The sequence below is a fragment of the Salmo salar genome, unplaced genomic scaffold (assembly GCF_965601325.2).
Source record: "Salmo salar unplaced genomic scaffold, fSalSal1 ptg000306l, whole genome shotgun sequence".
Taxonomy (NCBI): Eukaryota; Metazoa; Chordata; class Actinopteri; order Salmoniformes; family Salmonidae; genus Salmo; species Salmo salar.
This window is the reverse complement of record NW_027675347.1, coordinates 1,914,036-1,938,547: the sequence shown is the minus strand read 5'-3', so window position 1 is coordinate 1,938,547 and position 24,512 is coordinate 1,914,036. Positions and strand designations below refer to the sequence as shown.

Genomic DNA, 24,512 nt, shown 5'->3' with positions numbered 1-24,512 from the left:
TTTTATTCAGTTCTAACTGCAAATTCTAATAGACAGTGGTCTGATGTTCGAGGCTCACAAACAAAGTGAGAGAGGACCCACTCAAGGCTGACTTCACTATCAATCTGAAGCATGACGTAAGCTTCATATCCAAACGCCTTATAGCTATGAGTTTGATGCTTCTAATGGAATTGTGTATAAAGAGTCATTTAAATTATTTGTTTTTAACGTTTTGAAATATCTGCTACTGTCATGACGGTATGGAGAAAAGCAGATGTTTTTATTTCATTTGTGTCTCTGACACTGCACTTTCTTCAACTTGTACTTCTCTGCTGTCCCCTGTCCTTTCCTGCTCTTGTTGACCAGTGAGCCTACAGTATACGCTAACCTCGCCTTAAGTGTAGTAGGTGCAAATAAAGTGAAGTATAATTTTAATATAAGCTGGTGTCACAAATGAATTTCCTCCGACAATTGCCCAATAGAAGCAGCTTCCTCCTCATATCTCCCTCCTCCTAAAGCCCTACTGGCTGTCACGTTGTTGTGTGAGGGACTCTCCGTCCCTGTGACTCCGCCTTTTCATTCTTTTCTGCCTTTTAATCTCAGAGCTTCTTCAGTCCTTCATTCAGGGGAGAAATAGAATAGCACTCTCTCTCTCCCTCTCTCTCTCCCTCTCTCTCTCTCTCTGTGGACACATTCCCTGTCACATTTCTTAGCCTCATGGATTTAGCCTCAGATATGAAAGACAGGGAATGGTAACACTTTACAATAAGGTTACATTAGTTAACCTGAATAAATAAATCATTCATTTAATATCTACTAAGTATTTATTCATTGTGTGTGTTTACTAAGCCATAAATGCATTAATACATTATTTGAAAAAGCTGATAATTCATGTTAGTTAATAGTGATATAACTTTAATTTCCTGCATCTAAACCATTCAGAAACAAATGGTCTGTTAGGAAGAGAGTTACTCATTCATAATTAACAGCATGATAAGGTTTTATCATGTATCATGTATTATTTTTAGTGATGCAGGTTCATGTCATTTAGAGATTGTCTTTATTCTAGTTTAAAAATAACTTACCATTGACTACCTGATGCCATGACAACTTGTTAAGCAATAGCAAATGAAGAAAACAATCTGTTCAGAGTATGTAATTTATCTTTAATTTGAAAAGCAGGATCATCAACATCACACAGTTTCATCACAAGTTTACCTAATGTTAGTTAACCTGAAAGGTTAGCCTACCTAAACAGTAGCTAGCTAACAGCAGATCATGACTTAGTATAAAAGTCTGCACTGAACTTCAAAGGCAGTTTTTTCAGTAGCTACATGTTTGCTGTTTGCTGTCTCTTGTAAATTCCTCTGTCATTATTTCTAACTGTTAGATATGGCTCGTTGGCTAATCAATAGATAGGTGGAAAGCTTTTTTTGTGAATACATGTTTTATTTGTCATGTTGGTGAGCTGCAGTGAGTGACAGATCTTGGTTTGAGTATTGAAGTGTAGACTGTTGACCCCTGGAGGTGGGAGTTGAAGTGGCTGGGTCATTTCCTAGCCTACATTCTTCTGGAACAGATAGATACAAACTTCCACTCACAGGGCACATCAAACCAGAGCTTCTCACTTGCAGCGTTCATCTGCAGACAGTCCTCTCCTTCTCCAGCGTTATTGGGCTCACCAGTGTTCCAGTGGGTGTAGTCAAATCTGGACCCATCTGACCACATCCATAAGCCCTCCTTGACTGCATCAAAACCTCCAACCCAGGTGTCAGGTAGGTGGCCATTGGTGTCCTTTGTCAGTGCTTGCATGAACTGGTACTCTAAAAGGTTATGCACGGATGCTAGGTTTCCACCAAGTGCCAAACAGTTTTGCTCGGAATCTGCCCATGACTGTGGAATGCTGACAAACTTGAAACAGCGTGATCCATATGTGTGCCAGTCTGAGGGACATGAACTTTCCTTTGTCCCCTCCTGCACTGCTGCAACCTGAGCCTCAACAGGAGGAGTCTGTTCCACCTCAGTCTTCAGTAAGGGTTCTAAACCAAGGAGCTGGTTTGTGTCGCCCAGTGCAATGGCAGCACTCAGAAGCAGAAGGATGGCCAACTTCTCCATGGTAATCTTTTCCTGTTAGAGAAGGAATCACAGGTGGTAGTCTGTAGGTTCTGTTCAGCTTGAGATAGAGGAACACTTTTATACGTGCAGGTCACCAAGCCACAAGGACGAAGTACAAAAACATATATTTACACTGATTCCAATGTACCAAAAAAACATGTTGACACTAATTCCACATCCTATTGGGAAATGTATCCTAATCCTTGTGGCAAATATACACTGAGTGTACAAAACATTAAGGTCACCTGCTCTTTCCATGACCTAGACTGACCAGGTGAATCCACTTTAATCAGTGTATATAAATGGGAGGAGACAGGTTAAAAAATTATTTTGGAGCCTTGAGACAACTGAGAGATGGATTGTGTGTGTGTCATTCAGAGGGTGAAGACAATAGATTTAAGTGCCTTTGAACGGGGTATGATAGGTGCCAGATGCACCTGTTCGTGTCAAGAACTGCAACGCTGCTGGGTTTTCACGCTCAACAGTTTCTGGTGTGTACTAAACATTAAGAACAACTTCCTAATATTGAGGTGCAGCTCCTCCCACCGAATACGAAGAATCAACATGAAAATAAGGTTGTCTAAGCAACAACAAAAACCTTTAAGCAGCAAAAACTACAATTAATAAATACAGATGTATAAATACAAATGAATGAAACTGAAAAAAGCATTTAAACCCGGCCGGGCCCCCAAGAAAGAATTCAAATGTGAAAGATTAGCAGTAGAAGTTGGAAGTTTACTACATACACCTTAGCCAAATAAATTTAAACTAAGTTTTTAACAATTCCTGACATTTAATCCTAGTAAAAATGCCCTGTCTTAGGTCAGCTAGGATCACCACTTTATTTTAAGAATGTGAAATGTCAGAATAATAGTAGAGAGAATGATTTAGAAAGGGCATAGACAGGGCTCTAGACGAACATAGACAGGGCTCTAACTCCTCTAGCTCCACAATGAAATAGGGTGCAAGCCAGGCAGCAGGCTGTTAGCCAGCCTGCCAGCTTAGTGGAGTCTGCCACCAGCACAGTCAGTGTAGTCAGCTCAGCTATCCCCATTGAGACCGTGTCTGTGCCCCGACCTAGGTTGGGCAAAATTAAACATGGCGGTGTTCGCCTTAGCAATCTCACTAGTATAAAGACCTCCTCCATCCCTGCCATTACTGAAAGAGATTGTGATACCTCACATTTCAAAATAGGACTACTTAATGTTAGATTCCTCACTTCAAAGACAGTTATAGTCAATGAACTAATCACTGATCATAATCTTGATGTGATTGGCCTGACTGAAACATGGCTTAAGCCGGATGAATTTACTGTGTTAAATGAGGCCTCACCTCCTGGTTACACTAGTGACCATATCCCCATGCATCCGGCAAAGGCGGAGGTGTTGCTAACATAAACGATAGCAAATGTCAATTTACAAAAAACAAAAAACAACGTTTTCGTCTTTTGAGCTTCTAGTCATGAAATCTATGCAGCCTACTCACTCACTTTTAATAGCTACTGTTTACAGGCCTCCTGGGCCATATGCAGTGTTCCTCACTGAGTTCCCTGAATTCCTATCGGATCTTGTAGTCATCGCAGATAATATTCAAATTTTTGGTGACTTTAATATTCACATGGAAAAGTCCACAGACCCACTCCAAAAGGCTTTCGGAGCCATCATCGACTCAGTGGGTTTTGTCCAACATGTCTCTGGACCTACTCACTGCCACAGTCATACTCTGGACTTAGTTTTGTCCCATGGAATAAATGTTGTGGATCTTAATGTTTTTCCTCATAATCCTGGACTATCGGACCACCATTTTATTACGTTTGCAATCGCAACAAATAATCTGCTCAAACCCCAACAAAGAAGCATTAAAAGTTGTGCTATACATTCTCAGACAACCCAAAGATTCCTTGATGCCCTTCCAGACTCCTTCTGCCTGCCCAAGGACGTCAGAGGACAAAAATCAGTTAACCACCTAACCGAGGAACTCAATTTAACCTTGCGCAATACCCTAGATGCAGTTGCACCCCTAAAAACTAAAAACATCTGTCATAAGAAACTAGCTCCCTGGTATACAGAAAATACACGAGCTCTGAAGCAAGCTTCCAGAAAATTGGAACGGAAATGGCGCCACACCAAACTGGAAGTCTTCCGACTAGCTTGGAAAGACAGTACCGTGCAGTATCGAAGAGCCCTCACTGCTGCTCGATCATCCTATTTTTCCAACTTAATTGAGGAAAATAAGAACAATCCGAAATTTCTTTTTGATACTGTCGCAAAGCTAACTAAAAAGCAGCATTCCCCAAGAGAGGATGGCTTTCACTTCAGCAGTAATAAATTCATGAACTTCTTTGAGGAAAAGATCATGATCATTAGAAAGCAAATTACGGACTCCTCTTTAAATCTGCGTATTCCTCCAAATCTCCGTTGTCCTGAGTCTGCACAACTCTGCCAGGACCTAGGATCAAGGGAGACACTAAAGTGTTTTAGTACTATATCTCTTGACACAATGATGAAAATAATCATGGCCTCTAAACCCTCAAGCTGCATACTGGACCCTATTCCAACTAAACTACTGAAAGAGCTGCTTTCTGTGCTTGGCCCTCCTATGTTGAACATAATAAACGGCTCTCTATCCACCGGATGTGTACCAAACTCACTAAAAGTGGCAGTAATAGAGCCTCTCTTGAAAAAGCCAAATCTTGACCCAGAAATTATAAAAAACTATCGGCCTGGATCGAATCTTCCATTCCTCTCAAACATTTTAGAAAAAGCTGTTGCGCAGCAACTCACTGCCTTCCTGAAGACAAACAATGTATACGAAACGCTTCAGTCTGGTTTTAGACCCCATCATAGCACTGAGACTGCACTTGTGAAGGTGGTAAATGACATTTTAATGACGTCAGACCGAGGCTCTGCATCTGTCCTCGTGCTCCTAGATCTTAGCGCTGCTTTTGATACCATCGATCACCACATTCTTTTGGAGAGATTGGAAACCCAAATTGGTCTACATGGACAAGTTCTGGCCTGGTTTAGATCTTATCTGTCGGAAAGATATCAGTTTGTCTCTGTGAATGGTTTGTCCTCTGACAAATCAACTGTAAATTTTGGTGTTCCTCAAGGTTCCGTTTTAGGACCATTATTGTTTTCACTATATATTTTACCTCTTGGGGATGTCATTCGAAAACAAAATGTTAAATTTCACTGCTATGCGGATGACACACAGCTGTACATTTCAATGAAACATGGTGAAGCCCCAAAATTCCCCTCGCTAGAAGCCTGTGTCTCAGACATAAGGAAGTGGATGGCTGCAAACGTTCTACTTTTAAACTTGGACAAAACAGAGATGCTTGTTCTAGGTCCCAAGAAACAAAGATATCTTCTGCTGAATCTGACAATTAATCTGGATGGTTGTAAAGTTGTCTCAAATAAAACTGTGAAGGACCTCGGCGTTACTCTGGACCCTGATCTCCCTTTTGAAGAACATATCAAGACTGTTTCAAGGACAGCTTTATTCCATCTACGTAACATTGCAAAAATCAGAAACTTTCTGTCCAAAAATGACGCAGAAAAATTAATCCATACCTTTGTTACTTCTAGGTTGGACTACTGCAATGCTCTACTTTCTGGCTACCCGGATAAAGCACTAAATAAACTTCAGTTAGTGCTAAATACGGCTGCTAGAATCCTGACTAGAACCAAAAAAATTGATCATATTACTCCAGTGCTAGCCTCCCTACACTGGCTTCCAATTAAGGCAAGGGCTGATTTCAAGGTTCTACTGCTAACCTACAAAGCATTACATGGGCTTGCTCCTACCTATCTTTCCGATTTGGTCCTGCCGTACATACCTACACGTACGCTACGGTCACAAACGCGGGCCTTCTAATTGTTCCTAGAATTTCTAAGCAAACAGCTGGAGGCAGGGCTTTCTCCTATAGAGCTCCATTTTTATGGAATTGTCTGCCTACCCATGTCAGCGACGCAGACTCAGTCTCAACCTTTAATTCTTTACTGAAGACATATCTCTTCAGTAGGACCTATGATTAAGTGTAGTCTGGCCCAGGGGTGTGAAGGTGAATGGAAAGGCTGGAGCAACGAACTGCCCTTGCTGTCTCTGCCTGGCCGGTTCCCCTCTTTCCACTGGGATTCTCTGCCTCTACCCCTATTACAGGGGCTGAGTCACTGGCTTACTGGTGTTCTTCCATGCCGTCCCTGGGAAGGGTGCGTCACTTGAGTAGGTTGAGTCACAGATGTGGTCTTCCTGTCTGGGTTGGCACCCCCCTTGGGTTGTGCCGTGGCAGAGATCTTTGTGGGCTATACTCGGCCTTGTCCCGGGATGGTATGTTGGTGGTTGGAGATATCCCTCCAGTGATGTGGGGGCTGTGCTTTGGCAAACTGGGTGGGGTTATATCCTACCTGTTTGGCCCTGTCCGGGAGTTTCATCGGATAGGGCCACAGTGTCTCTTGACCCCTCCTGTCTCAGCCTCCAGTATTTATGCTGCAGTAGTTTATGTGTCGGGGGGCTAGGGTCAGTCTGTCACATCTGGAGTAATTCTCTTGTTTTTTCCGGTGTCCTGTGTGAATTTAAATATGCTCTCTCTAATTCTCTCTTTCTTTCTTTCTCTCGGAGGACCTGAGCCCTAGGACCATGCCTCAGGACCACCTAGCTTGATGACTCCTTGCTGTCCCCAGTTCACCTGGCATTGCTGCTGCTCCAGTTCCAACTGTTCTGCCTACAGCTTTGGAACCCTGACCTGTTCACCGGACATGCTACCTGTCCCAGACCTGCTGTTTTCAAGTCTCTAGAGACAGCAGGAGCGGTAGAGATACTCTCAAAGATCGGCTATGAAAAAGCCAACTGACACTTACTCTTGTGTTACTGACTTGTTGCACCCTCGACAACTACTATGATTATTATTATTTGACCATGCTGGTCATTTATGAACATTTGAACATCTTGGCCATGTGCTGTTATAATCTCCACCCGGCACAGCCAGAAGAGGACTGGCCACCCCTCATAGCCTGGTTCTTCTCTAGGTTTATTCCTAGGTTTTGGCCTTTCTAGGGAGTTTTTCCTAGCCACCGTGCTTCTACACCTGCATTGCTTGCTGTTTGGGGTTTTAGGCTGGGTTTCTGTACAGCACTTTGAGATATCAGCTGATGTAAGAAGGGCTATATAAATACATTTGATTTGATTTGATTTATTTCAGCTTTTATTTCTTTCATCACATTCCCAGTGGGTCAGAAGTTTACATACACTCAATTAGTATTTGGTAGCATTCCCTTTAAATTGTTTAACTTGGGTCATACGTTTCGGGTAGCCTTCCACAAGCTTCCCACAATAAGTTAGGTGAATTTTGGCCCATTCCTCCTGACAGAGCTGGTGTAACTGAGTCAGGTAATCACTAAATGAAATATCCAAAATACAGTATATTATTTTATTGTTTTGTTTTTTAAAGAAATGTATTGAAATGTATTCTTTAGGATGTCTATTTATAGTAATTTTTTTCCTTTGAATTAAAGAGCCGTTGTATTGAACACTGTGATGTTTAACAGTGAGAACGGCAGAATGGTCAACTTACTAAATGAAATGAGAGTCTGACTGTGTGATAATAGGTTGCTTCTTGTGTAAATATTTTCTATATTATTTTATTAACTGTAATTGAATTTTACCTTAACCATTGTCAACGTACAGTTCCAAGACTGTATGTTTAGCCTTGGAATTGCTATCATTTTATTATACGGATTTAAATTGAAAATAAGTGATACAAAATTGTATCACATTACATTTTTTGTCATCTTTGAATATGTTTATATGTTTATTATCTTCAAATAATATTTATCTTCAAATAATATTTTTCTTCAAATAATATTTTATCTTCAAATAATATTTATCTTCAAATAATATTTTATCTTCAAATAATATTTTTGCAGGAATCTCCTTGCGAATGATTTTGCCGAAGATTGTATCTCCGCCGGCCTGGGCACACGGTTTTTCAGTTCTGCCCACAAATTGTCTATGGGATTGACGTCAGGGCTTTGTGATGGCCACTCCAATACCTTGACTTTGTTGCCCTTAAGCCATTTTGACACAACTTTGGAAGTATACTTGGGGTCATTGTCCATTTGGAAGACCCATTTGCAAACAAGCTTTAACTTCCTGACTGATGTGTTGCGATGTTGCTTCAATATATCCACATAATTTTCTTCCTCATGAAGCCATCTATTTTGTGAAGTGCACCAGTCTCTCCTGCAGCAAGCACCCCTACAACATGATGCTGCCACCCCCGGGCTTCACGGTTGGGATGGTGTTCTTCGGCTTGCAAGCCTCCCCCTTTTTCCTCCAAACATAACGATGGTCATTATGGCCAAAGAGTTCTATTTTTGTTTCATCAGACCATTTACATTTTACATTTAAGGCATTTAGCAGACGCTCTTATCCAGAGCGACTTACAAATTGGTGCATTCACCTTATGATATCCAGTGGAACAACCACTTTACAATAGTACATCTAAATATTTTAAGGGGGGGGGGGGTTAGAAGGATTACTTTATCCTATCCCAGGTATTCCTTAAAGAGGTGGGGTTTCAGGTGTCTCCGGAAGGTGGTGATTGACTCCGCTGTCCTGGCGTTGTGAGGGAGCTTGTTCCACCATTGGGGTGCCAGAGCAGCGAACAGTTTTGACTGGGTTGAGCGGGAACTGTGCTTCCTCAGAGGTAGGGAGGCGAGCAGGCCAGAGGTGGATGAATGCAGTGCCCTTGTTTGGGTGTAGGGCCTGATCAGAGCCTGAAGGTACGGAGGTGCAGTTCCCCTCACAGCTCCGTAGGCAAGCACCATGGTCTTGTAGTGGATGCGAGCTTCAACTGGAAGCCAGTGGAGAGAGCGGAGGAGCAGGGTGACGTGAGAGAACTTGGGAAGGTTGAACACCAGACGGGCTGCGGCGTTCTGGATGAGTTGTAGGGGTTTAATGGCACAGGCAGGGAGCCCAGCCAACAGCGAGTTGCAGTAATCCAGACGGGAGATGACAAGTGCCTGGATTAGGACCTGCGCCGCTTCCTGTGTGAGGCAGGGTCGTACTCTGCGAATGTTGTAGAGCATGAACCTACAGGATCGGGTCACCGCCTTGATGTTAGTGGAGAACGACAGGGTGTTGTCCAGGGTCACGCCAAGGTACTTAGCACTCTGGGAGGAGGACACAAGGGAGTTGTCAACCGTGATGGCGAGATCATGGAACGGGCAGTCCTTCCCCGGGAGGAAGAGCAGCTCCGTCTTGCCGAGGTTCAGCTTGAGGTGGTGATCCGTCATCCACACTGATATGTCTGCCAGACATGCAGAGATGCGATTCGCCACCTGGTTATCAGAAGGGGGAAAGGAGAAGATTAATTGTGTGTCATCTGCATAGCAATGATAGGAGAGACCATGTGAGTATATGACAGAGCCAAGTGACTTGGTGTATAGTGAGAATAGGAGAGGGCCTAGAACAGAGCCCTGGGGGACACCAGTGGTGAAAGCACGTGGTGCGGAGATAGATTCTCACCACGCCACCTGGTAGGAGCGACCTGTCAGGTAGGACGCAATCCAAGCGTGGGCCGCGCCGGAGATGCCCAGCTCGGAGAGGGTGGAGAGGAGGATCTGATGGTTCACAGTATCAAAGGCAGCAGATAGGTCTAGAAGGATGAGAGCAGAGGAGAGAGAGTTAGCTTTAGCATTGCGGAGAGCCTCCGTGACACAGAGAAGAGCAGTCTCAGTTGAATGCCCAGTCTTGAAACCTGACTGATTAGGATCAAGAAGGTCATTCTGAGAGAGATAGCAGGAGAGCTGGCCAAGGACGGCACGTTCAAGAGTTTTGGAGAGAAAAGAAAGAAGGGATACAGGTCTGTAGTTGTTGACATCGGAGGGATCGAGTGTAGGTTTTTTCAGAAGGGGTGCAACTCTCGCTCTCTTGAAGACGGAAGGGACGTAGCCAGCGGTCAAGGATGAGTTGATGAGCGAGGTGAGGTAGGGGAGAAGGTCTCCGGAAATGGTCTGGAGAAGAGAGGAGGGGATAGGGTCAAGTGGGCAGGTTGTTGGGCGGCCGGCCATCACAAGACGCAAGATTTCTTTTGGAGAGAGAGGGGAGAGAGGTCAAAGCACAGGGTAGGGCAGTGTGAGCAGGACCAGCAGTGTCGTTTGACTTAGCAAACGAGGATCGGATGTCGTCAACCTTCTTTTCAAAATGGTTGACGAAGTCATCCGCAGAGAGGGAGGAGGGGGGGGGGAGGGGGAGGAGGATTCAGGAGGGAGGAGAAGGTAGCAAAGAGCTTCCTAGGGTTAGAGGCAGATGCTTGGAATTTAGAGTGGTAGAAAGTGGCTTTAACAGCAGAGACAGAAGAGGAAAATGTAGAGAGGAGGGAGTGAAAGGATGCCAGGTCCGCAGGGAGGCGAGTTTTCCTCCATTTCCGCTCGGCTGCCCGGAGCCCTTTTCTGTGAGCTCGCAGTGAGTCGTCGAGCCACGGAGCAGGAGGGGAGGACCGAGCCGGCCTGGAGGATAGGGGACAGAGAAAATCAAAGGATGCAGAAAGGGAGGAGAGGAGGGTTGAGGAGGCAGAATCAGGAGATAGGTTGGAGAAGGTTTGAGCAGAGGGAAGAGATGATAGGATGGAAGAGGAGAGAGTAGCGGGAGAGAGAGAGCGATGGTTGGGACGGCGCAATACCATCCGAGTAGGGGCAGAGTGAGAAGTGTTGGATGAGAGCGAGAGGGAAAAGGATACAAGGTAGTGATCGGAGACTTGGAGGGGAGTTGCAATGAGATTAGTGGAAGAACAGCATCTAGTAAAGATGAGGTCAAGGGTATTGCCTGCCTTGTGAGTAGGGGGGGAAGGTGAGAGGGTGAGGTCAAAAGAGGAGAGGAGTGGAAAGAAGGAGGCAGAGAGGAATGAGTCAAAGGTAGACATGGGGAGGTTAAAGTCACCCAGAACTGTGAGAGGTGAGCCATCCTCAGGAAAGGAACTTATCAAGGCGTCAAGCTCATTGATGAACTCTCCAAGGGAACCTGCAGGGCGATAAATGATAAGGATGTTAAGCTTGAAAGGGCTGGTAACTGTGACAGCAAGGAATTCAAATGAGGAGATAGACAGATGGGTCAGGGGAGAAAGAGAGAATGTCCACTTGGAGAGATGAGGATTCCAGTGCCACCACCCCGCTGTCTCGATGCTCTAGGGGTATGCGAGAACACGTGGGCAGACGAGGAGAGAGCAGTAGGAGTAGCATTGTTATCTGTGGTAATCCATGTTTCCGTCAGTGCCAGGAAGTCTAGGGACTGGAGGGTAGCATAGGCTGAGTGAACTCAGCCTTGTTGACCGCAGACCGGCAGTTCCAGAGGCTGCCGGAGACCTGGAACTCCACGTGGGTCATGCGCGCTGGGACCACCAGGTTAGAGTGGCAGCGGCCACGCGGTGTGAAGCGTTTGTATGGCCTGTGCAGAGGGGAGAGAACAGGGATAGACAGACACATAGTTGACAAGCTACAGAAGAGGCTACGCTAATGCAAAGGAGATTGGAATGACAAGTGGACTACACGTCTCGAATGTTCAGAAAGTTAAGCTTACGTTGCGAAAATCTTAATGACTAAAATGACGAAAATGATACAGTACTGCTGGCTGGTGGAGTAGGCTAGCTAGCAGTGGCTGCGTTGTTGACTTTGTTTGAACGTGTAGCTGGCTAGATAACCTCGATAGTTTCAGTACTACACCTTGTCATGATACAAAAGCAACTTTGTAGCTAGCTAACATAACACTAATCAAGAAGTTCCTTTGTAATGTATTTAGTTTCTACAGTGCTGCTCGTCGGTAATAGTTGGCTAGGTTTGGAAAAATGGCGTCGCGGGGGACGGAAATAGCTGGCTAGCTAACCTCGATAATTACTAAACTACACATGTATCAAGCTATGACAAAGACAACTACGTAGCTAGCTAGCTAACACTGCACTAGTCAAATCGTTCCGTTGTAATGTATTAGTATCTACAGCGCTGCTAGTCGGTAACGGTTGGCTAGCTAGCAGTGGGTTTGATGATGACTAGGTGTGTTGACTAAGTCTGGAGTCTGGACAAGGCGTCGCGTCGCGGCTGGCTAGCTAACCTCGATAATTACTCTAAACTACACAATTATCTTAGATACAAAGACAGCAAAGACAACTATGTAGCTAGCTAACTAACACTAACACTACACTAATCAAGTCGTTTCGTTGTAATGTAATAGTTTCTACAGTGCTGCTAGTCGGTAGTAGTTGGCTAGCTAGCAGTGTTGACTAGCTAGCTAGCAGTGTTGACTACTCTAATTACTCTAAACTACACAATTATCTTTGATACAAAGACGGCTATGTAGCTAGCTAAGATCAAACAAACCAAACCGTTGTAATGTAATGAAGTGTAATATTACCTGTGGAGCGAAGCGAAGACCAGAGGACATTTCTCCAAAAAGTACTATCTTTGTCCCCATGTGCAGATGCAAACCGTAGTCTGGCTTTTTTATGGCGGTTTTGGAGCAGTGGCTTCTTCCTTGCTGAGCGGCCTTTCAGGTTATGTCAATATAGGACCCGTTTTACTGTGGATATAGGTACTTTTGTACCTGTTTCCTCCAGCATCTTCACAAGGTCCTTTGCTGTTGTTCTGGGATTGATCTGCACTTTTCGCACCAAAGTACGTTCATCTCTAGGAGACAGAACGCGTCTCCTTCCTGAGCGGTATGACGGCTGCGTGGTCCCAAGGTGTTTATACTTGCATACTATTGTTTGCACAGATGACCGTGGCACCTTCAGGTGTTTGGAAATTGCTCCCAAGGATGAACCAGACTTGTGGAGGTCAACAACCAAAAAATTCTGAGGTCTAGGCTGATTTCTTTTGATTTTCCCATGATGTCAAGCAAATAGCTGACTTTGAAGGTAGGCCTTGAAATACATCCACAGGTACACCTCCAGTTGACTCAAATTATGTTAATTAGCCTATCGGAAGCTTAATTTTCTGGAATTTTCCAAGCTGTTTAAAGGCACAGTCAACTTAGTGTATGCAAACTTCTGACCCACTGGAATTGTGATACAGTGAATTATAAGTGAAATAATCTGTCATTAACAATTGTTGGAAAAATTACTTGTGTCATGCACAAAGTAGATGTCCTAACCGACTTGCCAAAACTATAGATTGATAACAAGAAATTTGTGGAGTGGTTGAAAAACGAGTTTTACTGACTCCAACCTAAGTGTATGTAAACTTCCGACTTCAAATTAATAAGCCTACGCACAATCCGTACGTACGTGGACTTGATATACACCTACAACTGATTATGTCATTTAATTATAGGTTGTCCTTTTTCTCTTTTTCCAGGCATTATCAAACAAATTGGCAAACTTGAATATTGAATAAACAAAAAAACCTTTCAGGTTTTTCTCCTAGAACAGCCAAATAATACCAGGGTTCTAGAATAGAATCACCTGTAAATAGAATAATACCAGGGTTCTCCCAGGCCCTACCACCTAGTGGCTTTCTGGAATAGAAACACCTGTATATAGAATAATACCAGGGTTCTCCTAGGCCCTACCACCTAGTGGCTTTCTGGAATAGAAAAACATGTATATAGAATAATACCAGGGTTCTCCCAGGCCCTACCACCTAGTGGGCTTTCTGGAATAGAAACACTTGTATATAGAATAATACCAGGGTTCTCCCAGGCCCTACCACCTAGTGGGCTTTCTGGAATAGAAACACCTGTATATAGAATAATACCAGGGTTCTCCTAGGCCCTACCACCTAGTGGCTTTCTGGAATAGAAACACCTGTATATAGAATAATACCAGGGTTCTCCCAGACCCTACCACCTAGTGGCTTTCTGGAATAGAAACACCTGTATATAGAATAATACCAGGGTTCTCCCAGACCCTACCACCTAGTGGCTTTCTGGAATAGAAACACCTGTATATAGAATAATACCAGGGTTCTCCCAGACCCTACCACCTAGTGGCTTTCTGGAATAGAAACACCTGTATATAGAATAATACCAGGGTTCTCCCAGACCCTACCACCTAGTGGCTTTCTGGAATAGAAACACCTGTATATAGAATAATACCAGGGTTCTCCTAGGCCCTACCACCTAGTGGCTTTCTGGAATAGAAACACCTGTATATAGAATAATACCAGGGTTCTCCCAGACCCTACCACCTAGTGGCTTTCTGGAATAGAAACACCTGTATATAGAATAATACCAGGGTTCTCCCAGGCCCTACCACCTAGTGGGCTTTCTGGAATAGAAACACCTGTATATAGAATAATACCAGGGTTCTCCTAGGCCCTACCACCTTGTGGGCTTTCTGGAATAGAAACACCTATATATAGAATAATACCAGGGTTCTCCCAGGCCCTACCACCTAGTGGCTTTCTGGAATAGAAACACCTGTATATAGAATAATACCAGGGTTCTCCTAGGCCCTACCACCTAGTGGCTTTCTGGAATAGAAAAACATGTATATAGAATAATACCAGGGTTCTCCCAGGCCCTACCACCTAGTGGGCTTTCTGGAATAGAAACACTTGTATATAGAATAATACCAGGGTTCTCCCAGGCCCTACCACCTAGTGGGCTTTCTGGAATAGAAACACCTGTATATAGAATAATACCAGGGTTCTCCTAGGCCCTACCACCTAGTGGCTTTCTGGAATAGAAACACCTGTATATAGAATAATACCAGGGTTCTCCCAGACCCTACCACCTAGTGGCTTTCTGGAATAGAAACACCTGTATATAGAATAATACCAGGGTTCTCCCAGACCCTACCACCTAGTGGCTTTCTGGAATAGAAACACCTGTATATAGAATAATACCAGGGTTCTCCCAGACCCTACCACCTAGTGGCTTTCTGGAATAGAAACACCTGTATATAGAATAATACCAGGGTTCTCCCAGACCCTACCACCTAGTGGCTTTCTGGAATAGAAACACCTGTATATAGAATAATACCAGGGTTCTCCTAGGCCCTACCACCTAGTGGCTTTCTGGAATAGAAACACCTGTATATAGAATAATACCAGGGTTCTCCCAGACCCTACCACCTAGTGGCTTTCTGGAATAGAAACACCTGTATATAGAATAATACCAGGGTTCTCCCAGGCCCTACCACCTAGTGGGCTTTCTGGAATAGAAACACCTGTATATAGAATAATACCAGGGTTCTCCTAGGCCCTACCACCTTGTGGGCTTTCTGGAATAGAAACACCTATATATAGAATAATACCAGGGTTCTCCCAGGCCCTACCACCTAGTGGCTTTCTGGAATAGAAACACCTGTATATAGAATAATACCAGGGTTCTCCTAGGCCCTACCACCTAGTGGCTTTCTGGAATAGAAACACCTGTATATAGAATAATACCAGGGTTCTCCCAGACCCTACCACCTAGTGGCTTTCTGGAATAGAAACACCTGTATATAGAATAATACCAGGGTTCTCCCAGACCCTACCACCTAGTGGCTTTCTGGAATAGAAACACCTGTATATAGAATAATACCAGGGTTCTCCCAGACCCTACCACCTAGTGGCTTTCTGGAATAGAAACACCTGTATATAGAATAATACCAGGGTTCTCCCAGACCCTACCACCTAGTGGCTTTCTGGAATAGAAACACCTGTATATAGAATAATACCAGGGTTCTCCTAGGCCCTACCACCTAGTGGCTTTCTGGAATAGAAACACCTGTATATAGAATAATACCAGGGTTCTCCCAGACCCTACCACCTAGTGGCTTTCTGGAATAGAAACACCTGTATATAGATAATACCAGGGTTCTCCCAGGCCCTACCACCTAGTGGGCTTTCTGGAATAGAAACACCTGTATATAGAATAATACCAGGGTTCTCCTAGGCCCTACCACCTAGTGGCTTTCTGGAATAGAAACACCTGTATATAGAATAATACCAGGGTTCTCCCAGGCCCTACCACCTAGTGGCTTTCTGGAATAGAAACACCTGTATATAGAATAATTCCAGGGTTCTCCTAGGCCCTACCACCTAGTGGGCTTTCTGGAATAGAAACACCTGTATATAGAATAATACCAGGGTTCTCCTAGGCCCTACCACCTAGTGGGCTTTCTGGAATAGAAACACCTGTATATAGAATAATACCAGGGTTCTCCTAGGCCCTACCACCTAGTGGGCTTTCTGGAATAGAAACACCTGTATATAGAATAATTCCAGGGTTCTCCTAGGCCCTACCACCTAGTGGGCTTTCTGGAATAGAAACACCTGTATATAGAATCATTCCAGGGTTCTCCTAGGCCCTACCACCTAGTGGGCTTTCTGGAATAGAAACACCTGTATATAGAATCATTCCAGGGTTCTCCTAGGCCCTACCACCTAGTGGGCTTTCTGGAATAGAAACACCTGTATATAGAATAATTCCAGGGTTCTCCCAGGCCCTACCACCTAGTGGGCTTTCTGGAATAGAAACACCTGTATATAGAATAATACCAGGGTTCTCCTAGGCCCTACCACCTAGTGGCTTTCTGGAATAGAAACACCTGTATATAGAATAATTCCAGGGTTCTCCTAGGCCCTACCACCTAGTGGGCTTTCTGGAATAGAAACACCTGTATATAGAATAATACCAGGGTTCTCCCAGGTCCTACCACCTAGTGGCTTTCTGGAATAGAAACACCTGTATATAGAATAATACCAGGGTTCTCCTAGGCCCTACCACCTAGTGGCTTTCTGGAATAGAAACACCTGTATATAGAATAATACCAGGTTTCTCCCAGGCCCTACCACCTAGTGGGCTTTCTGGAATAGAAACACCTGTATATCGTCTTTTAAAGGCCAATAAAGTATTGAGTGAATTTCATTCTCTACCTCTTCCAGGTCACAGTAGTTACAAAGTCTCTCCTCTACTATTCTAATACCGGCCTGTTGACACATGGAGGGGCAATATCCCTGTTCTTACCTGTGTACATAGTGTTCTCTAATACCTGTTGACACATGGAGGGGCAACATCCCTGTTCTTACCTGTGTACATAGTGATCTCTAATACCGGCCTGTTGACACATGGAGGGGTAATATCCCTGTTCTTACCTGTGTACATAGTGTTCTCTAATACCTGTTGACACATGGAGGGGCAATATCCCTGTTCTTACCTGTGTACATAGTGATCTCTAATACCTGTTGACACATGGAGGGTTAATATCCCTGTTCTTACCTGTGTACATAGTGATCTCTAATACCGGCCTGTTGACACATGGAGGGGCAATATCCCTGTTCTTACCTGTGTACATAGTGATCTCTAATACCTGTTGACACATGGAGGGGCAATATCCCTGTTCTTACCTGTGTACATAGTGTTCTCTAATACCTGTTGACACATGGAGGGGCAATATCCCTGTTCTTACCTGTGTACATAGTGATCTCTAATACCTGTTGACACATGGAGGGTTAATATCCCTGTTCTTACCTGTGTACATAGTGATCTCTAATACCGGCCTGTTGACACATGGAGGCGTAATATCCCTGTTCTTACCTGTGTACATAGTGATCTCCGGCTGTAGGGTGGACATCAACTTTCTCTCAAACATTCATTTGTTCTTAATCAAACAAAAGTTTCTCAATTTAGGTTTATGATTTATCTCCTCCACCAATTTATTTTCATATAGCATCATCAGTTGTTTTTTAAATCTTTAATTTGGTTTTCATACAGATGTTCTTAGTCAGACAGTTGTGAAAGGTTTAGATTAGATGAGTTTATTAGTCACTTGTGATAGAGATGTAATTACAGGGTGAAAATCTGATACACCGGGATCAACAGTGCAGGTAAATATGTAATAAATAAATAGAGAAGTGAATGAGACACAACAATAACAATAATAGTAATAATAATAATATATGCACATTTACAACTGTAGCAATATACATTACCGTTGGGTGGTGGGGGCAGGGTAACAGTCTGTAATGTCCATTGGGTGGTGGGGGCAGGGTAACAGTCTGTAATGTCCATTGGGTGGTGGGGGCAGGGTAACAGGGTAACAGTCTGTAATGTCCGTTGGGTGGTGGGGGCAGGGTAACAGTCTGTAATGTCCATTGGGTGGTGGGGGCAGGGTAACAGTCTGTAATGTCCATTGGGTGGTGGGGGCAGGGTAACAGTCTGTAATGTCCATTGGGTGGTGGAGGCAGGGTAATAGTCTGTAATGTCCATTGGGTGGTGGGGGCAGGGTAACAGGGTATCAGTCTGTAATGTCCATTGGGTGGTGGGGGCAGGGTAATAGTCTGTAATGTCCATTGGGTGGTGGGGGCAGGGTAACAGGGTATCAGTCTGTAATGTCCATTGGGTGGTGGGGGCAGGGTAACAGTCTGTAATGTCCATTGGGTGGTGGGGGCAGGGTAACAGTCTGTAATGTCCATTGGGGGGTGGGGTGCAGGGTAAATGTTCCTATGTGTGGGAGGTGGGGTGCAGGGTAAATGTTCCTGTGTGGGAGGTAGGGTGCAGGGTAAATGTTCCTGTGTGGGGGAGGTGGGGTGCAGGGTAACAGTCTGTAATGTCCATTGGGTGGTGGGGGCAGGGTAACAGTCTGTAATGTCCATTGGGTGGTGGGGGCAGGGTAACAGTCTGTAATGTCCATTGGGGGGTGGGGTGCAGGGTAAATGTTCCTATGTGTGGGAGGTGGGGTGCAGGGTAAATGTTCCTGTGTGGGAGGTAGGGTGCAGGGTAAATGTTCCTGTGTGGGGGAGGTGGGGTGCAGGGTAACAGTCTGTAATGTCCATTGGGTGGTGGGGGCAGGGTAACAGTCTATAATGTCCATTGGGTGGTGGGGGCAGGGTAACAGTCTGTAATGTCCATTGGGTGGTGTGGGCAGGGTAACAGGGTATCAGTCTGTAAAGTCCATTGGGTGGTGGGGGCAGGGTAACAGGGTAATAGTCTGTAATGTCCATTGGGTGGTGGGGGCAGGGTAACAGGGTATCAGTCTGTAATGTCCATTGGGTGGTGGGGGCAGGGTAACAGTCTGTAATGTCCATTGGGTGGTGGGGGCAGGGTAACAGTCTGTAATGTCCATTGGGGGGTGGGGTGCAGGGTAAATGTTCCTGTGTGTGGGAGGTGGGGTGCAGGGTAAATGTTCCTGTGTGGGGGAGGTGGGGTGCAGGGTAAATGTTCCTGTGTGGGAAGTGGGGTGCAGGGTAAATGTTCCTGTGTGGGAGGTGGGGTGCAGGGTAAATGTTCCTGTGTGGGGGAGGTGGGGTGCAGGGTAACAGTCTGTAATGTCCATTGGGTGGTGGGGGCAGGGTAACAGTCTATAATGTCCATTGGGTGGTGGGGGCAGGGTAATAGTCTGTAATGTCCATTGGGTGGTGGGGGCAGGGTAACAGTCTGTAATGTCCATTGGGGGGTGGGGTGCAGGGTAAATGTTCCTGTGTGTGGGAGGTGGGGTGCAGGGTAAATGTTCCTGTGTGGGAGGTGGGGTACAGGGTAAATGTTCCTGTGTGGGAGGTGGGGTGCAGGGTAAATGTTCCTGTGTATGAGGTGGGATGCAGGGTAAATGTTCCTATGTGGGAGATGGGGTGCAGGGTAAATGTTCCTGTGTGTGGGAGGTGGGTGCAGGGTAAATGTTCCTGTGGGGGAGGTGGGGTGCAGGGTAAATGTTCCTGTGTGTGGGAGGTGGGAGGTGGGGTGCAGGGTAAATGTTCCTGTGGGGGAGGTGGGGTGCAGGGTAAATGTTCCTGTGTGGGAGGTGGGGTGCAGGGTAAATGTTCCTGTGGGGGAGGTGGGGTGCAGGGTAAATGTTCCTGTGTGGGAGGTGGGGTACAGGGTAAATGTTCCTGTGTGGGAGGTGGGGTACAGGGTAAATGTTCCTGTGTGGGAGATGGGGTGCAGGGTAAATGTTCCTGTGTGGGAGGTGGGGTGCAGGGTAAATGTTCCTGTGTGGGAGGTGGGGTACAGGGTAAATGTTCCTGTGTGGGAGGTGGGGTGCAGGGTAAATGTTCCTGTGTATGAGGTGGGGTGCAGGGTAAATGTTCCTGTGGGGGAGGTGGGGTGCAGGGTAAATGTTCCTGTGGGGGAGGTGGGGTGCAGGGTAAATGTTCCTGTGGGGGAGGTGGGGTGCAGGGTAAATGTTCCTGTGGGGGAGGTGGGGTGCAGGGTAAATGTTCCTGTGTGGGAGGTGGGGTGCAGGGTAAATGTTCCTGTGTGGGGGAGGTGGGGTGCAGGGTAAATGTTCCTGTGTGGGGGAGGTGGGGTGCAGGGTAAATGTTCCTGTGTATGAGGTGGGGTGCAGGGTAAATGTTCCTGTGTGGGAGGTGGGGTGCAGGGTAAATGTTCCTGTGTGGGAGGTGGGGTGCAGGGTAAATGTTCCTGTGTGGGGGAGGTGGGGTGCAGGGTAAATGTTCCTGTGTGGGAGGTGGGGTGCAGGGTAAATGTTCCTGTGTGGGGGTGGTGGGGTGCAGGGTAAATGTTCCTGTGTGGGAGGTGGGGTGCAGGGTAAATGTTCCTGTGTGGGGGAGGTGGGGTGCAGGGTAAATGTTCCTGTGGGGGAGGTGGGGTGCAGGGTAAATGTTCCTGTGGGGGAGGTGGGGTGCAGGGTAAATGTTCCTGTGGGGGAGGTGGGGTGCAGGGTAAATGTTCCTGTGGGGGAGGTGGGGTGCAGGGTAAATGTTCCTGTGGGGGAGGTGGGGTGCAGGGTAAATGTTCCTGTGGGGGAGGTGTGATGCAGGGTAAATGTTCCTGTGGGGGAGGTGGGGTGCATGGTAAATGTTCCTGTGTGGGAGGTGGGGTGCAGGGTAAATGTTCCTGTGTATGAGGTGGGGTGCAGGGTAAATGTTCCTGTGTGGGAGGTGGGGTACAGGGTAAATGTTCCTGTGTGTGGGAGGTGGGGTACAGGGTAAATGTTCCTGTGGGGGAGGTGGGGTGCAGGGTAAATGTTCCTGTGTGGGAGGTGGGGTGCAGGGTAAATGTTCCTCTGTGGGAGGTGGGGTGCAGGGTAAATGTTCCTGTGTGGGAGGTGGGGTGCAGGGTAAATGTTCCTCTGTGGGAGGTGGGGTGCAGGGTAAATGTTCCTGTGGGGGAGGTGGGTTGCATGGTAAATGTTCCTGTGTGGGAGGTGGGGTGCAGGGTAAATGTTCCTGTGTATGAGGTGGGGTGCAGGGTAAATGTTCCTGTGTGGGAGGTGGGGTACAGGGTAAATGTTCCTGTGTGTGGGAGGTGGGGTACAGGGTAAATGTTCCTGTGGGGGAGGTGGGGTGCAGGGTAAATGTTCCTGTGTGGGAGGTGGGGTGCAGGGTAAATGTTCCTCTGTGGGAGGTGGGGTGCAGGGTAAATGTTCCTGTGTGGGAGGTGGGGTGCAGGGTAAATGTTCCTCTGTGGGAGGTGGGGTGCAGGGTAAATGTTCCTGTGTGGGAGGTGGGTGCACGGTAAATATTCCCGTGTGGGGGTGGATCTTGCAGTCACTCTGACTGTGGATTGCAGTCACTCCGATTCCTTATCCATAGACTGCTTTCATGGTAAGGAAACAAATATCTAAAATATTTCAAATCGCTGAACTATCACTGTAATGTCATCGTATAAATTGTAGCCTTACTGTTGTACTTTTGAATGTTCTAATAAAATAAAAAGTCTAATAAAATAAATAATTTTGGAAGTTTGAAAGACGTGCCCCAACCCTCCCTGGGAGTTCCACTGAATCTTTTCAACGGCCAATAAGGTTTGAGTATTAAGTTAATCAGTTAGACCAGGAAGTCTGATAAGACAGACTGAGTGGGAGCGAAGCTCACCTTGACTAAAGGTTCTTTGAAAACGCCTGTGTCATGCAACATGGACGCAGTGTTGCAGTGAGACTAGGTCAATGTGCTGATACACAAACAAGTCAAACAACATTGACTTTGCATGCATAGGGTGGCAGGTAGCCTAGCGGTTAAGAGCGGTTCGAATCCCCGAGCCGACTTGGTGAAAAAACCATGCCGGTGTGCCCTTAAGCAAGGCACTTAACCGTAATTTCTCCTGTAAGTCACTCTGAATAAGAGCGTCTGCTAAATGACTAAAATCATTAAAAAAATATATAAACATCCAATCCTGTCATACACTGAGTGGACAAAACATTATGAACACCTATTTCCATGACAGACTGACCAGGTGAATCCAGGTGAAAGCTTTGATCCTTTATTGATGTCACTTGTTAAATCCACTTCAATCAGTGTAGATGAAGGAGAAGAGACGGGTTAAAGAAGGATTTCTTTTAAAGCCTTGAGACAATCGAGACAATGGATTGTGTATGTGTGCCATTCAGAGGGTGAATGGGCAACACAAAAGATTGGTTTGAGTGTCAAGAACTGCAACGCTGCTGGGTTTTTCACTCTCAACAGTTTCCCCGTGTGTATCAAGACTGGTCCACCACCCAAAGGACATCCAGCCAACTTGACACAACTGTGGGGAAGCATTGGGGTCAACATGGCCCCAGCATCCCCATGGAACACCTTATCCATGCCCCGACGAACTGAAGCCGTTCTGAGGGCAAAAAGGGGTGCAACTCAATATTAGGAAGGTGTTCTTAATGTTTTGTACACCCAGTTTACATCACCAACATTAGTTTTTTTCCAACTGTTTGGTAATTATAACAGCGTCACTGAATGTACAAAACATTAAGAACGCCTTCTCTTTCCATGACATTAGACAGACCAGGTGAATCCAGGTGAAAGCTACGATCCCTTATTGATGTCACTTGTTAATAAATCCACTTCAATCAGTGTAGATGAAGAAGGGGAGGAGACAGGTAATAAAAAAAATGCTTGAGACAATTGAGACATGGATTGTGTGTGTGTGTGTGTCATTCAGAGTGTGAATGGGCAAGATCAAAATACACTACAAAAGTATGTGGACACGTGCTCATCGAACATCTCATTCCAAAATCATGGGCATTGACATGGAGTTGGTCCCCCACTTTGCTGCTAGATGTTGGTACATTGCTGCAGGGGGACTTGCTTCCATTCAGCCACAAGAGCATTAGTGAGGTCGGGTCACTGATGTTGGAGCGATTAGGTCCTGGCTCACAGTCGGCGTTCCGATTCATCCCGAAGGTGTTCGATGGGGTTGAGGTGGGTTGAGGTTTGCAGGCCAGTCAAGTTCTTCCACATCGATCTCTGGAAGACAGGGATGTGAATGATCTAGCTACTGCCTGTCTTATTTATCGGTGGACCGTTTCTTCTTCTCTCAGTTGTGGTGTGCCGTGCGAACCCCGGAGAGCGCCCACAAGGGACTCGTGACCCCACAACCCCCCCCAAAATACAGCCTCATCGGCAGCCTCTCCAACTCGCCAGACTTTGCTGAGCACTTCCAGTGACCCACTGGCTCCCTTGTGAACTGGGGTCACCGCTGCGTGTTGTGGTAGGGCCTGGCAGACCCACTCGCTCCCTTATGAACTGGGGTCCCGCTGCGTGTCGTGGTAGGGCCTGGCAGACCCACTCGCTCCCTTATGAACTGGGGTCACCGCTGCGTGTCGTGGTAGGGCCTGGCAGACCCACTGGCTCCCTTGTGAACTGGGGTCGCCGCTGCGTGTCGTGGTAGGGCCTGGCAGAACCACTGGCTCCCTTATGAACTGGGGTCACCGCTGCGTGTCGTGGTAGGGCCTGGCAGACCCACTGGCTCCCTTATGAACTGGGGTCACAGCTGCGTGTCGTGGTAGGGCCTGGCAGACCCACTGGAGAGCTCTGCCTGCCTGTGGAGGCTACATGGAGAACCAAGAGGAGGAGGAGGAGGAGGAAGAGAACCTCCAACTAATCATCTAATGTTTTTTTTTCATCTAGTAATCTTTTCTTTGTACATGACGCTGGATTACTTGTGGTTTGTGAGTAGAGCAGGACAGATCCCAGGTGAGCAAGAGGGAAGCGTGTGGAGAGAAACGTTGCTGTCTGTTGATGTGTGTGTAATTCCAGTGTTAGGGGATGGTATATTTCCTCGTCATCCATACACCGTCACATCCCCCCACCCTACTCACCCGTGGGGCACAAAGGCACGTTTTATTTATTGTTTGCTGGACTTGGTAGGGGGCCGTCGCAGTCCTCACTGTGTACCCTGTTTACAATTCAAACCAGAGCTTCTAATGACTGAGGGCTCTCACTGAAAGCACTGTAACCTCACAGGAAGTGCTCATCTGTCTCTGTGACCTCGCAGGAAGTGCAAAAACTTGGCTGTGACCTCACAAGAAGTGCAGAAACTTCACTGTGATTGAACATTGCAGGGTTTTTTTCTGGATTAAAACGGGGCTTAGGGTGGTGGGTGTGACAGGGGGCGTGGTAGGGCGCAGCAATTGGCGCAGTCGGCACAGCTGAATTTTTAAAGGCTGCCATCTTTGTGGGGTTTTTTTATCGCCATTTTTAAGACATGCATTTTTGCAGTTTTAAAGTTAATTTCCTGCAATTCTATGCATTTTGCCATGGCAAGTG

At 46.1% G+C, this 24,512-nt stretch overlaps 1 protein-coding gene and 1 pseudogene across 1 annotated transcript in view; both read right to left on the bottom strand.

The window, feature by feature from the left end:
* The window catches only part of LOC145850408 (cell adhesion molecule CEACAM6-like), a 92,352-nt gene that overhangs the window by 38,354 nt on the left and 29,486 nt on the right, over positions 1-24,512 (bottom strand). The window lies entirely within an intron of this gene.
* LOC145875692 (ladderlectin pseudogene) lies at positions 1,144-2,662 on the bottom strand (annotated as a pseudogene).